This window comes from Eubalaena glacialis, unplaced genomic scaffold, assembly GCF_028564815.1.
Source record: "Eubalaena glacialis isolate mEubGla1 unplaced genomic scaffold, mEubGla1.1.hap2.+ XY scaffold_827, whole genome shotgun sequence".
Lineage (NCBI taxonomy): Eukaryota > Metazoa > Chordata > Mammalia > Artiodactyla > Balaenidae > Eubalaena > Eubalaena glacialis.
Window position 1 is genome coordinate 23661 of NW_026871728.1, and position 13120 is coordinate 36780.

General features: G+C 43.7%; 2 non-coding genes across 2 annotated transcripts; both read right to left on the reverse strand.

The window, feature by feature from the left end:
• Positions 1 to 5980: 5980 nt before the first annotated feature.
• TRNAN-GUU (transfer RNA asparagine (anticodon GUU)) lies at positions 5981 to 6054 on the reverse strand. Its single transcript has one exon. It is a non-coding gene; the product is annotated as a tRNA-Asn (tRNA).
• A 2201-nt stretch (positions 6055 to 8255) lies between these two features.
• TRNAV-CAC (transfer RNA valine (anticodon CAC)) lies at positions 8256 to 8328 on the reverse strand. The gene has a single exon. It is a non-coding gene; the product is annotated as a tRNA-Val (tRNA).
• Between the last annotated feature and the right edge of the window lie 4792 nt (positions 8329 to 13120).

A 13120-nucleotide genomic window follows, 5' to 3' on the forward strand; every position in this document is an offset into this window, starting at 1 on the left:
TTTCTTTGTGTACTACCTGCCAGTGTCCCCCTTTGGCACCTGTGAGTTAAGCCTAATTGAACTACTTTCCTCATCAGAATTTCTCAATTTCATATACCCCACCCCCTTCCTTGACTCATATTTATTCTTCAAAGAGCAGATTTGGTCATGAACACTTGATTCTCTCTTTGACACAGTATTAACAGTGGAATGTCAGCTTAAGGTAATGGTTGTGAGCAGCACATGAGTAAGTAGTCAGATATCCGATAGTGAAGGGAAGCCAAAAATCTGAGGACAGCAAACATATCACAGTAACTACTTTGAACTTACTTTCCCTCCTAGCCCAGGACAAAGCAGAAGAAAAAGTATCAACATCACTTTAACAGTAACCGAGTGGCATTAAACTTTTTAAAAATGAGGCATAATATGCATAAAGTACTAAGAGTGTACAGTTCCCAAACCATTACCAGTGTACACCAACCTGAATAACTGCTGAAGCAACCTGAATAACTAAGGTATGGAAAATTACCAGACCACAGAAGGCTTCCTCATGACTCTTCCCATGCAAGAGCTCAGAGTAATCACACACATACCCCTCCCAACCTCTCTGCCTGTTACTTTCACATAAATTGAATCACAGGGCATGCACTGGGTTTGGGGGGTTGGAGGGGCATGGGTCTGACTTCTTTCACTCACCATTATGTCTATGAAATTTAACCCTATTTTTCACGTAGTTCTTTGTCTCTGTGTGTATTCCTTGTAAGAATATAACTCGACATAGTTTTCTACTGTTGGACATTTCAGTTGTTTCCAATTGAAGATATTCTGAAATGGTACGAACATTTTTTTATGACCTTTGGTGGACATACACATTTTTCTAGGGCACCCCATTCCAAGAGAATAATGCCAGTGTTGACTTTCAAAATAATACTTTTGGGGGCTTCCCTGGTTGCGCATTGGTTAAGAATCTGCCTGCCAAGGCAGGGGACACGGGGTCGAGCCCTGTTCCGGGAAGATCCCACATGCTGTGGAGCAACTAAGCCCGTGCACCCCAACTACTGAGCCTACGCTCTAGAGCCCGTGAGCCACAACTACTGAGCCCTCATGCCACAACTACTGACGCCTGCCCGCCTAGAGCCCATGTTCCGCAACAAGAGAAGCCACCACAATGAAGCGTAGCCCCCAGTCACTGCAACTAGAGAAAACCCTCGCCCAGCAACGAAGACCCAACGCAGCCAAAAACAAATAAACAAAATAAATTTTAAAAATTTATAAAAATAAAAATATATAAAAGTTGGGGGGTTTTTTGTTTTTTGTTTTTTTCCAGCAGAAAGGGTTTATTCAGGAATAGCAGGAGAATTGCAATTCAGGACAAGCAAGCTATAGCAAAAGCCATAGGCAAGTCCCACAAACAAAGGAGAGGAAGGAAACTTACTTTACAGAGAAAGAGGAGGAAGCTGAGGGAGGTTGTTTTGAACCCAAGTCCATTGGAGAAAAGTGAAAGTTCAGGGTGATGACGGTTTCTCATTGCCAAGTTGCTGAATTCTTGCAGGAGATGCAACGAATATGTTTTTCTGTTGGGGCCTGTAATCGATGATTCTTGCTGTTGATGCTTCTTCTGTTTGGGTTTGTAATTGACGATACTTCCTGTCTTTGAACTTGAGTGGTACCCCATGAGAGCTCCCACTTCTGGTCTCCCGACTTCATTTGAGTGACGTTTCCCTTTATTAGTTTTCAAACCTGTCACAAGGAATTTTGAATTTTCTATTTTCATCTATGTGAATGTTTTAGGAGACTTATTACGTCAAAATATTATCATTACAACTTGTGGCCCTAGCAACTTTCAAGTGTTCAGTAGCTACATGTGGCTTGTACCTATCATATTGGAGAGCACAGGTCAAAGGTATAGCACAGCTAAAAGTACGATTTCTGGGCCACAGCATATAACTGTGTATGTATGACCCTCAGTGGATGCTGCCAAATTTTTTTCCAACCTGTGGAACTTTTGTATACCCTTTCCAGAAATGAATAAGAATTTCCAGTGCTCGCCATCCTGTCAACATTTGGTTTTGTTTGTCCTTTTTTTTAAAAAGTAAGCTTTATTGAGGTGTAATTTACATAGTAAAATCTGCCAACATTAGATTATTCTACATTCTTTTCAATGATATCATGTCTTTGCCAAGCTGGATTTTGGTGCTTGCTGTGATAAAAAGCAAGTGCCATGCAAAAAGTGAATGTGTAACAAGAAGCAAGGAGGCGCTTTGAGAAGGTTTCAGAAGCTGTGCAGTGCGCAGCATGAAGGTTATGATTCTGACATGTCAGAGCAGTGAAAACACAAGCCACTCTACTGAACTTTTGTCAAGGGAACACATAAGAATAGCCACAGCACCAGCCACAAACCTACAACATATAGAAATATATGTGAACCCAGAAAACAACAGCATTCCCCAACGAAAGCGCTGTTGTCAACCGACCTATCATGAAATTAGGGCAAACGGGAAGGACGAAGACAGAGAGAATTTGCAGGCAACCAAAGATGATTCGTTAATTAAATCAATTTAATGTTAGTCAAAGGATTAAAGTTAACTCTAGATCTTGAACTTGTAATTCAAGCTGACACATGCTGGACCATGAGAATTTTGGAATCATATATTGGTATATATGGAATCATATACTAGATGACGCCTAAAAATATTTACCAAAAATTGTAAGTGGAATAATTGAGTCGTCTGGTTCCTAGAATTACAAGTATTCATTCCTCTTTAAAGAAATTAGTATATTTAATGTACTTGACTAGTATATTTAATATACTTCAACACATAAATTTAAATTATTAGTCGTTGAAAACTTATTGGATACGTTTGCTTATTTAACCAGTACAACCAGTACAGGAAATTTAGGAAGTCCAACGTAACTCAGATTTTCAAGCCAAAATAAAGCCAAGACTTATATAACAGTATATTATACCACCATTCTTTTCTACATCATAACATAATCTGAAAATATATATATAGTCGTTTTTAGACCAAAATTATTAAACCAATCTAATTTTTCTGAGTAACCTCAATAAAAGCACACGACAGGACATAAACATTTTAAATGTCATTATATATAAAATGTATAAATTATTTAAATTGCTTCAAAGTATTAAGGGTCATCTTTGTAATCAATTTCATTTCGTTTCTCACTGTTGTTCCGAGTAATCAAGACCATTAATTTAATCTACAGCTAAATCTGTTATTGTTCCTTGTCACCAATTCAACAACAAAATTTTTCCTTATAGAAATACCACATTGAAAGCATAAGTGGTAAAGCATTCTTCCCAGAAATTCTTAATTTTCTTATTTTAAATTTATACAGGTGATTATTACTTTCCTGAAATTAATTGGGGAATTAATTTTTAATTAATTTAAATGTTTAGAGGCCTAATTTGTCTATTCTCTCCCAAGGAAGAGAAAGTATATTGTTTTGCTTCTGAGAAAATATATTTAAAGGGAAAAAAATTCATCAAACTAGTGGGCATTATTTAAGGTGAAAGCAGAGGCAATGATATGTTTTAACAGCAACTGACAGTGAGGGAAACACAATGAAATAAGTAAGCCACATTAGGTCCTTGAAGGAAGCTCATTAATGAAAATCGGAGTAATTCTGTGATATGCTTTTGAGTCTCCAGGGTATGTGTCTGTGCATGAAGTCATTGTCCTATGCTTTTGAGTCTCCAGGGTATGTATCTGTGCATGAAGTCATTGCTCCTCATCCATTTTTATTAGCGACCGAACTGGCTTACAGTTCTGGAAGGTTCAAATCTTGATTTGTAGGGTTGTCACAAGTGCTCAGGCTGCTGACTTTGTTGCTTGTTTGTAATGATATGTCTCTCCTCTGCTTTCTGTCGTCTGATTTCAGCAATCCCTGAAGGACGCTTGTTTGAATTTTTTCAGTTATTTAGGAACTTGAGTATACCAATGAAAGAAAGCTGCCTATTCCGTGCTAAAAATTCAATATTCTTCCTGTATTAATCCCCCCCCCCTTTTTTTTTTTAAACATCTTTATTGAAGTATAATTGCTTTACAATGGTGTGCTAGCTTCTGCTTTACAACAAAGTGAATCAGTTACACATATACATATGTTCCCATATCTCTTCCCTCTTGCATCTCCCTCCCTCCCACCCTCCCTATCCCACCCCTCTAGGTGGTCACAAAGCACCGAGCTGATCTCCCTGTGCTATGCGGCTGCTTCCCACTAGCTATCTATTTTACATTTGGTAGTGTATATATGTCCATGACACTCTCTCACCCTGTCACATCTCACCCCTCCCCCTCCCCATATCCTCAAGTCCATTCTCTAGTAGGTCTGTGTCTTTATTCCCGTCTTGCCACTAGGTTCTTCATGACCTTTTTTTTCCCCCTTAGATTCCATATATATGTGTTAGCATACTGTATTTCTTTTTCTCTTTCTGACTTACTTCACTCTGTATGACAGACTCTAACTCCATCCACCTCATTACAAATACCTGCATTTCATTTCTTTTTATGGCTGAGTAATATTCCATTGTATATATGTGCCACATCTTCTTTATCCATTCATCCGATGATGGACACCTAGGTTGCTTCCATGTCCTGGCTATTGTAAACAGAGCTGCAATGAATATTTTGGTACATGACTCTTTCTGAATTATGGTTTTCTCAGGGTATATGCCCAGTAGTGGGATTGCTGGGTCGTATGGTAGTTCTATTTTTAGTTTTTTAAGGAACCTCCATACTGTTCTCCATAGTGGCTGTATCAATTTACAGTCCCACCAACAGTGCAAGAGTGTTCCCTTTTCTCCACACCCTCTCCAGCATTTATTGTTTCTAGATTTTTTGATGATGGCCATTCTGACCGGTGTGAGATGATACCTCATTGTAGTTTTGATTTGCATTTCTCTAATGATTAATGATGTTGAGCATTCTTTCACGTGTCTGTTGGCAATCTGTATATCTTCTTTGGAGAAATGTCTATCTAGGTCTTCTGCCCATTTTTGGATTGGGTTGTTTGTTTTTTTGTTATTGAGCTGCATGAGCTGCTTGTAAATCTTGGAGATTAATCCTTTGTCAGTTGCTTCATTTGCAAATATTTTCTCCCATTCTGAGGGTTGTCTTTTGGTCTTGTTTATGCTTTCCTTTGCTGTGCAGAAGCTTTTAAGTTTCATTAGGTCCCATTTGTTTATTTGTGTTTTTATTTCCATTTCTCTAGGAGCTGGGTCAAAAAGGATCTTGCTGTGGTTTATGTCATACAGTGTTCTGCCTATGTTTTCCTCTAAGAGTCTGATAGTGTCTGGCCTTACACTTAGGTCTTTAATCCATTTTGAGTTTATTTTTGTGTATGGTGTCAGGGAGTGTTCTAATTTCATACTTTTACATGTACCTGTCCAATTTTCCCAGCACCACTTATTGAAGAGGCTGTCTTTTCTCCACTGTATATGCTTGCCTCCTTTATCAAAGATAAGGTGACCATATGTGCGTGGGCTTATCTCTGGGCTTTCTATCCTGTTCCATTGATCTATATTTCTGTTTTGGTGCCAGTACCAAACTGTCTTGATTACTGTAGCTTTGTAATATAGTCTGAAGTCAGGGAGCCTGTTAATCCCCCTTATTAATGCTGAGTTCCTTAGGAGGGAACCATTGCATATTAAGATCATCCTTATTGTAGATATTACAGCTTTGCAGTTATTGACAAGGGTTGACTGGGCCCACGTGGTTTTTAGCAAATAGTGGAAAGACAAGAGGTGGACAGCTTCTCACTGCTGCGGTGTCACATACCGGGAAATACCAGAATCCTCAGGACAAGCCTCAGACAAAAAAGACTATCCGGGATAGGACCCCGAATGCAGTTCGGTAAACTTTGCGGGAGCAGATGTACAGGTGATAATCAGCATGGAACACCTGGAATGGTAATCAGCATGGAACACTTGGAATGGTAATCAGCACGGAAAACGCTGAATGGGTTCTAAAACCTCTCCCACCGTCCCTGGGTGGGCTCGAACCACCAGCCTTTCGATTAACAGCCGAACGCGCTAACCCATTGCGCCACAGAGACAGCAGCACGCCGCTCTTCTGGCCTCTCTATGGAGTAGACACTTACCAATTCCTAGGCTGTGCCGCCTTTCTCGCAGGAAAACGGTACCAGTTCCAAAGCTTCGGGAAAACGGAAAGTTTAGAGCAGCCGATCGCACTGGACCTGAGACTGGGGCGAGGTCAGGAAAAGACAACACTAAGCACTATTATCATAGGGCAGCCACCCATGCAGACAATTCTGACAAGCACTTGAGAATACTCCCCCCTCCCTTGGACGCATTTCCCATCTGGTCCTCTCATCCTCCCACTCACTACAGGGAAGGATTCGTCCCCTTTGTGTCCTGTCAGAACCCTTTACGCTCCGTGCAGGGCACAGAGATCCAGGCCACAGCCAAGGGGCAGCTGCACTTCCCAGAAGGGCCTTTCCCGAGGTAGGCGGTTCCAGCGCTCAGGCTGACCCGAGACCCCACTGCCCGCCAAGGCAACCGGGAAGGAGACCGGAGGGCAGCCGGTCCGGGGGGATTCCTACTAGCACAGAACGTGCCTGGCCTGCACTTCGGGGGCGGGGGGGAGCTGAATAAAACTCCTCCTGAAGCTTCTCTACAGCCTGAAGAGAACGGATTTCAGGTTCCTGAAAGGGCAAGGGGGCCTCCTCGCGAGGACAGAGGCTTCCCCTGGTCTTGGAGGACAAGTCCCGCAGAAGCTGCCTTTCAGAGACACGCCAAACGAAAGGAGCAATCTTGAGTGGAGATGTCTGCAAGGAGCTCTCAAGTGGTGTCGCCATTCTTATATACGGAGAGAGAGTGAGAAACCCAACGTGGGAAAATGTTTACTGTGCACTTACGTACAGAATATACGATGTTATTACTCTTGCAACTTTCTTGTATGTTTCAAAGGGCTTTGGTTTGGGTTCTTAATGAATGTTTGGAACTCGAGTCCCCGATTCTCTTGGGATGAGAACGCGGTAAATAAGACTTCGGGTTGGTACCATGCAGGGAGAAAAGAGCCGAGGCGAGAGCCGGCCAGCCCAGGCTGTTCCTTACATCTTACGTCCTCCAGCCTGCGCGACGTCAAGGACCCTGAGGCCGGGACTCAGCGGCATTTGGGGACTCAGTGCAGAAGCTCTTCTGCATCTGAACCTTGAAGCAAAACACAGCTCTGGTCGGGGCAGGAAGAGGAAGACTCCTGCCAGTGGAGACGCTGAAGGGGAAAAAAAGAAAAAAAAAAAAATGTTTACAAAGGCTTCCCTGACCGGGAATCGAACCCGGGCCGCAGCGGTGAAAGCGCCGAATCCTAGCCACTAGACCACCAGGGAACCATTGAGGAGCCCCGACGTAGCGTCTCCAGATGCAAATGGTAAAAGTCAAGATTAAACTTCAGAGACCCGGAGCGCAGGAACGGAGATTTCCCAGAAGCCCAGGGCTGAATGCAGCTGTGCAAGGCTCCCAGCCCTTGCCCGGCTGCTCATCACCCTTCGCCTCTACGGTCTTGGGCGACGCCTTGGGCCCTGAGACAGGACCCAAGGTCCGTCCTGCTCTAGCTTCAGCGCTGTGTGCTGCCGAGCCAAGGTCCTGCTCTCTTTCTGAACCTCGCTTTTCCCTTGAGTCAGGTGCCGACTGGGATGTCAGCAGGTGATGGGCGGATCCGTCCACTTCCTGATCTCTGCCCTGGCTCTGGGGGCTCTCCTGGAGACGGCACCGGTACGGGCTCCTTCCCCTCCGCGACCGGCTCAATTCGTGGAGCCTGACGTTGTTCATTTCTGTGTCTTTGGCTCGGGTCCCCGGTGCACAGTTGGGTTCGGGCTCTTTTGTTGCGTCACGCAAATCAAACTGTTGCGTACGTGTGCCGAGGTGGGGGAAAGCCAAGTGTGCTTCACAGGGATGAACTCCTTGGTTTTCAGAGACATAACTCGTGTGAACACGTGGAAGAGGTTTAGGCGCCTGCTTAGTAGGTGAGGGGATTTCCGGATGTAAAAATGACCCGAAGTCAGCCTGGTCCTTTGCCCACTTGGATTAGCTGGCTGTGGCCTGCCCTCCGCAGTGCCTCAGAGCAGAGAAAGGAGGGCGGGTTCCTGGTGCTGAGCAGGCTCTCAGGCAGTAAGCGAACTCCTGCCCTGTACCTTGGGGATGGAAACTGAGGCTGCGCCCGCTGCCTCACCCCCTGCCTTTCGCCCGTTTGGGTTTTTTGAATGGGAAGGTAAAAACTTCAGAAAGGAAGGACGTTTGTTTCCGCCCGGTTTCGAACCGGGGACCTTTCGCGTGTGAGGCGAACGTGATAACCGCTACACTACGGAAACACGGCGGGTGCTACCGCCTTAGTGGCACGTCCCTGAAATCCGTAGGTCCTGCCACCACTATCCGAGTCGCCAACTTTTTCAACTGAAGAATGAACCTTGAAGCCCCGAGATCTCTCAGGCAAGGAGACTGCGGCTTCCGAGAGGCCCTGCTTTCAGGGTTCCTCGCCGGCCCCGAAGGGAGGACCCCCGAGCCTCCCACAGCCGGCCTTCGGGCTCCCGCACCGACCGCAGAGTCCGCGGATCCACGGCTGTGCCCCCGAGTGCAGGGGTCGCCCCCGCTGCTGACTCCTCAGCTCCCAGAAGCCGCGGGAGCCGGGGCTTCGGGCAAGTGCCCTTTGGGCCTAAGGGGAAAAGGTAGAGAAGTAGGTTCACTCCAGTGAGCTTCTCTCTCTCTGGAGCGGATCCTGTGGGTCCTAGCTGCATTTCTCCAAAGCCTGCAAACAGAATTCCTTTCATCCAGACTTGATTGAGTCGTTTTCAGGGTGAATGCTAGCTTGCTACAAACACTCCGTCGTACCTGAAGGAGGAAATCTACAACTTCCAGGTAAATTCTCTTTTCTTCCTTTGATTTCTTCAAACAACAACAACCAAAAAGACAGGTCACTGGTACACACTTGCACTTTTCTTATAATACTTAACGTAAGTCTGACTATCTATGAAAAGCTCTTGCTGTAGAAACATGTGCAAGAGATCGTCTACCATGAGCTAAACGATCGTCATGCCTGCCCAAGGTCCAAGAATCTGATGAAGCTGGATCCAGTCCCCCACTGCCTTTCGATCACCGGTTAGATCACCGTCCAAACCAACCAATTTTCCAGATGCAGGTCACTAATATGAGGGAGAAGAGGTCAGCTAAACATTTAAACAATCGCAATTTGTTCTGGGGCATGTTGAAAGTCAGCAGTGGTACAGTTAGAAGGGGAAATAAAAGACTTCATGATAACGATAATACCAGCTTTCTCGAGCTTTACTCAGTGACCAGCACTGTTCCTCAGTGCTTTACTGTGGAATAACTTACTAAGTCCACATAACAACCCTGGAAGATAGTGTAGGACTTTACCACCCCTTGTTGCAGATGAGAACACTGAGGCACTGAAAAGCTGAGCTAACCTTTCCAGGGTCTCACCCCCGGTGACAGTGAGAGCCAGCACTCAGACCCAGGCAGTTTGCCTCCAGAGCCCCTCCCCTTGGCCACCATGCTCACGGGTAACTGAGAAAACTTCACTGAGATTTGCATCCCTTCCTTGTTCAACCTCCAAGATTTCAAAAGGAAAAGAAGATTGAAAGGTAGGCCTACAAACCTCGCCAAACTCATTAATGAAATGAAGAAGAAGAGGAGAAAGAGTAAACAGGACCATTGGAGAAGCAACGACGTTAGACGCAGAGAGAATGACGATGAGTTTGTTAAACACATACTAACTGGAAACTGTCTATTTAAAGACTAAGAAGGACCTATCTTCCAACCATTTAAGGCCTAAACTCTCCCTTTCCATGGCAGTCTCCACCCAAGAATAGATTTCAAAGCTACCAACATAGTGTATACAGATGTGAATATGAAAATCATACTTCAACATTAGTAGTAAAGAGATTATTTTTGAATTTTTAAAAATTTTTTTATACAGCAGGTTCTTAATACTTATTTTATATATATTAGTGTATATATGTCAATCCCAATCTCCCAACGCATCCCACCACCACCAACCCCTCTGCCGCTTTCCCCCCGTTGGGGGTCCATATGTTTGTTCTCGACATCTGTGTCTCTCTTTCTGCCCTGCAAGCCGGGTCATCTGAACCATTTTTCTAGGTTCCACAGATATGCGTTAATATACGATATTTGTTTTTCTCTTTCTGACTTACTTCAAGTAGTAAAGAGATTTTGAATGAGTTAGCTCACATGGTTACTAATAAAAATGGGAAACAGTTATTAGGATGTTGTCATTAAACAAAGACAGGATTTATAAAAGAGCCAGAAAAGAGAAGAGAGGAAACACACACACACACGCACACACAAACAAAGCCTGAGAAAGGGGGGTTTTCCCTTTCCTAGAGGAACAGATAGCTGAAAGCCATCAAACAGCTACTCTGGACGGGTTAATCTAGTGAAGTTCCGAACTAATCAGGTAAACGCTTTTGGCTATGTGTGGATGCTCAAAACTTCTTGAGAGTTCAGTGGTGAAATGCATGTGGCGGCTTTTCTTTGTGTACTACCTGCCAGTGTCCCCCTTTGGCACCTGTGAGTTAAGCCTAATTGAACTACTTTCCTCATCAGAATTTCTCAATTTCATATACCCCACCCCCTTCCTTGACTCATATTTATTCTTCAAAGAGCAGATTTGGTCATGAACACTTGATTCTCTCTTTGACACAGTATTAACAGTGGAATGTCAGCTTAAGGTAATGGTTGTGAGCAGCACATGAGTAAGTAGTCAGATATCCGATAGTGAAGGGAAGCCAAAAATCTGAGGACAGCAAACATATCACAGTAACTACTTTGAACTTACTTTCCCTCCTAGCCCAGGACAAAGCAGAAGAAAAAGTATCAACATCACTTTAACAGTAACCGAGTGGCATTAAACTTTTTAAAAATGAGGCATAATATGCATAAAGTACTAAGAGTGTACAGTTCCCAAACCATTACCAGTGTACACCAACCTGAATAACTGCTGAAGCAACCTGAATAACTAAGGTATGGAAAATTACCAGACCACAGAAGGCTTCCTCATGACTCTTCCCATGCAAGAGCTCAGAGTAATCACACACATACCCCTCCCAACCTCTCTGCCTGTTACTTTCACATAAATTGAATCACAGGGCATGCACTGGGTTTGGGGGGTTGGAGGGGCATGGGTCTGACTTCTTTCACTCACCATTATGTCTATGAAATTTAACCCTATTTTTCACGTAGTTCTTTGTCTCTGTGTGTATTCCTTGTAAGAATATAACTCGACATAGTTTTCTACTGTTGGACATTTCAGTTGTTTCCAATTGAAGATATTCTGAAATGGTACGAACATTTTTTTATGACCTTTGGTGGACATACACATTTTTCTAGGGCACCCCATTCCAAGAGAATAATGCCAGTGTTGACTTTCAAAATAATACTTTTGGGGGCTTCCCTGGTTGCGCATTGGTTAAGAATCTGCCTGCCAAGGCAGGGGACACGGGGTCGAGCCCTGTTCCGGGAAGATCCCACATGCTGTGGAGCAACTAAGCCCGTGCACCCCAACTACTGAGCCTACGCTCTAGAGCCCGTGAGCCACAACTACTGAGCCCTCATGCCACAACTACTGACGCCTGCCCGCCTAGAGCCCATGTTCCGCAACAAGAGAAGCCACCACAATGAAGCGTAGCCCCCAGTCACTGCAACTAGAGAAAACCCTCGCCCAGCAACGAAGACCCAACGCAGCCAAAAACAAATAAACAAAATAAATTTTAAAAATTTATAAAAATAAAAATATATAAAAGTTGGGGGGTTTTTTGTTTTTTGTTTTTTTCCAGCAGAAAGGGTTTATTCAGGAATAGCAGGAGAATTGCAATTCAGGACAAGCAAGCTATAGCAAAAGCCATAGGCAAGTCCCACAAACAAAGGAGAGGAAGGAAACTTACTTTACAGAGAAAGAGGAGGAAGCTGAGGGAGGTTGTTTTGAACCCAAGTCCATTGGAGAAAAGTGAAAGTTCAGGGTGATGACGGTTTCTCATTGCCAAGTTGCTGAATTCTTGCAGGAGATGCAACGAATATGTTTTTCTGTTGGGGCCTGTAATCGATGATTCTTGCTGTTGATGCTTCTTCTGTTTGGGTTTGTAATTGACGATACTTCCTGTCTTTGAACTTGAGTGGTACCCCATGAGAGCTCCCACTTCTGGTCTCCCGACTTCATTTGAGTGACGTTTCCCTTTATTAGTTTTCAAACCTGTCACAAGGAATTTTGAATTTTCTATTTTCATCTATGTGAATGTTTTAGGAGACTTATTACGTCAAAATATTATCATTACAACTTGTGGCCCTAGCAACTTTCAAGTGTTCAGTAGCTACATGTGGCTTGTACCTATCATATTGGAGAGCACAGGTCAAAGGTATAGCACAGCTAAAAGTACGATTTCTGGGCCACAGCATATAACTGTGTATGTATGACCCTCAGTGGATGCTGCCAAATTTTTTTCCAACCTGTGGAACTTTTGTATACCCTTTCCAGAAATGAATAAGAATTTCCAGTGCTCGCCATCCTGTCAACATTTGGTTTTGTTTGTCCTTTTTTTTAAAAAAGTAAGCTTTATTGAGGTGTAATTTACATAGTAAAATCTGCCAACATTAGATTATTCTACATTCTTTTCAATGATATCATGTCTTTGCCAAGCTGGATTTTGGTGCTTGCTGTGATAAAAAGCAAGTGCCATGCAAAAAGTGAATGTGTAACAAGAAGCAAGGAGGCGCTTTGAGAAGGTTTCAGAAGCTGTGCAGTGCGCAGCATGAAGGTTATGATTCTGACATGTCAGAGCAGTGAAAACACAAGCCACTCTACTGAACTTTTGTCAAGGGAACACATAAGAATAGCCACAGCACCAGCCACAAACCTACAACATATAGAAATATATGTGAACCCAGAAAACAACAGCATTCCCCAACGAAAGCGCTGTTGTCAACCGACCTATCATGAAATTAGGGCAAACGGGAAGGACGAAGACAGAGAGAATTTGCAGGCAACCAAAGATGATTCGTTAATTAAATCAATTTAATGTTAGTCAAAGGATTAAAGTTAACTCTAGATCTTGAACTTGTAATTCAAGCTGACAC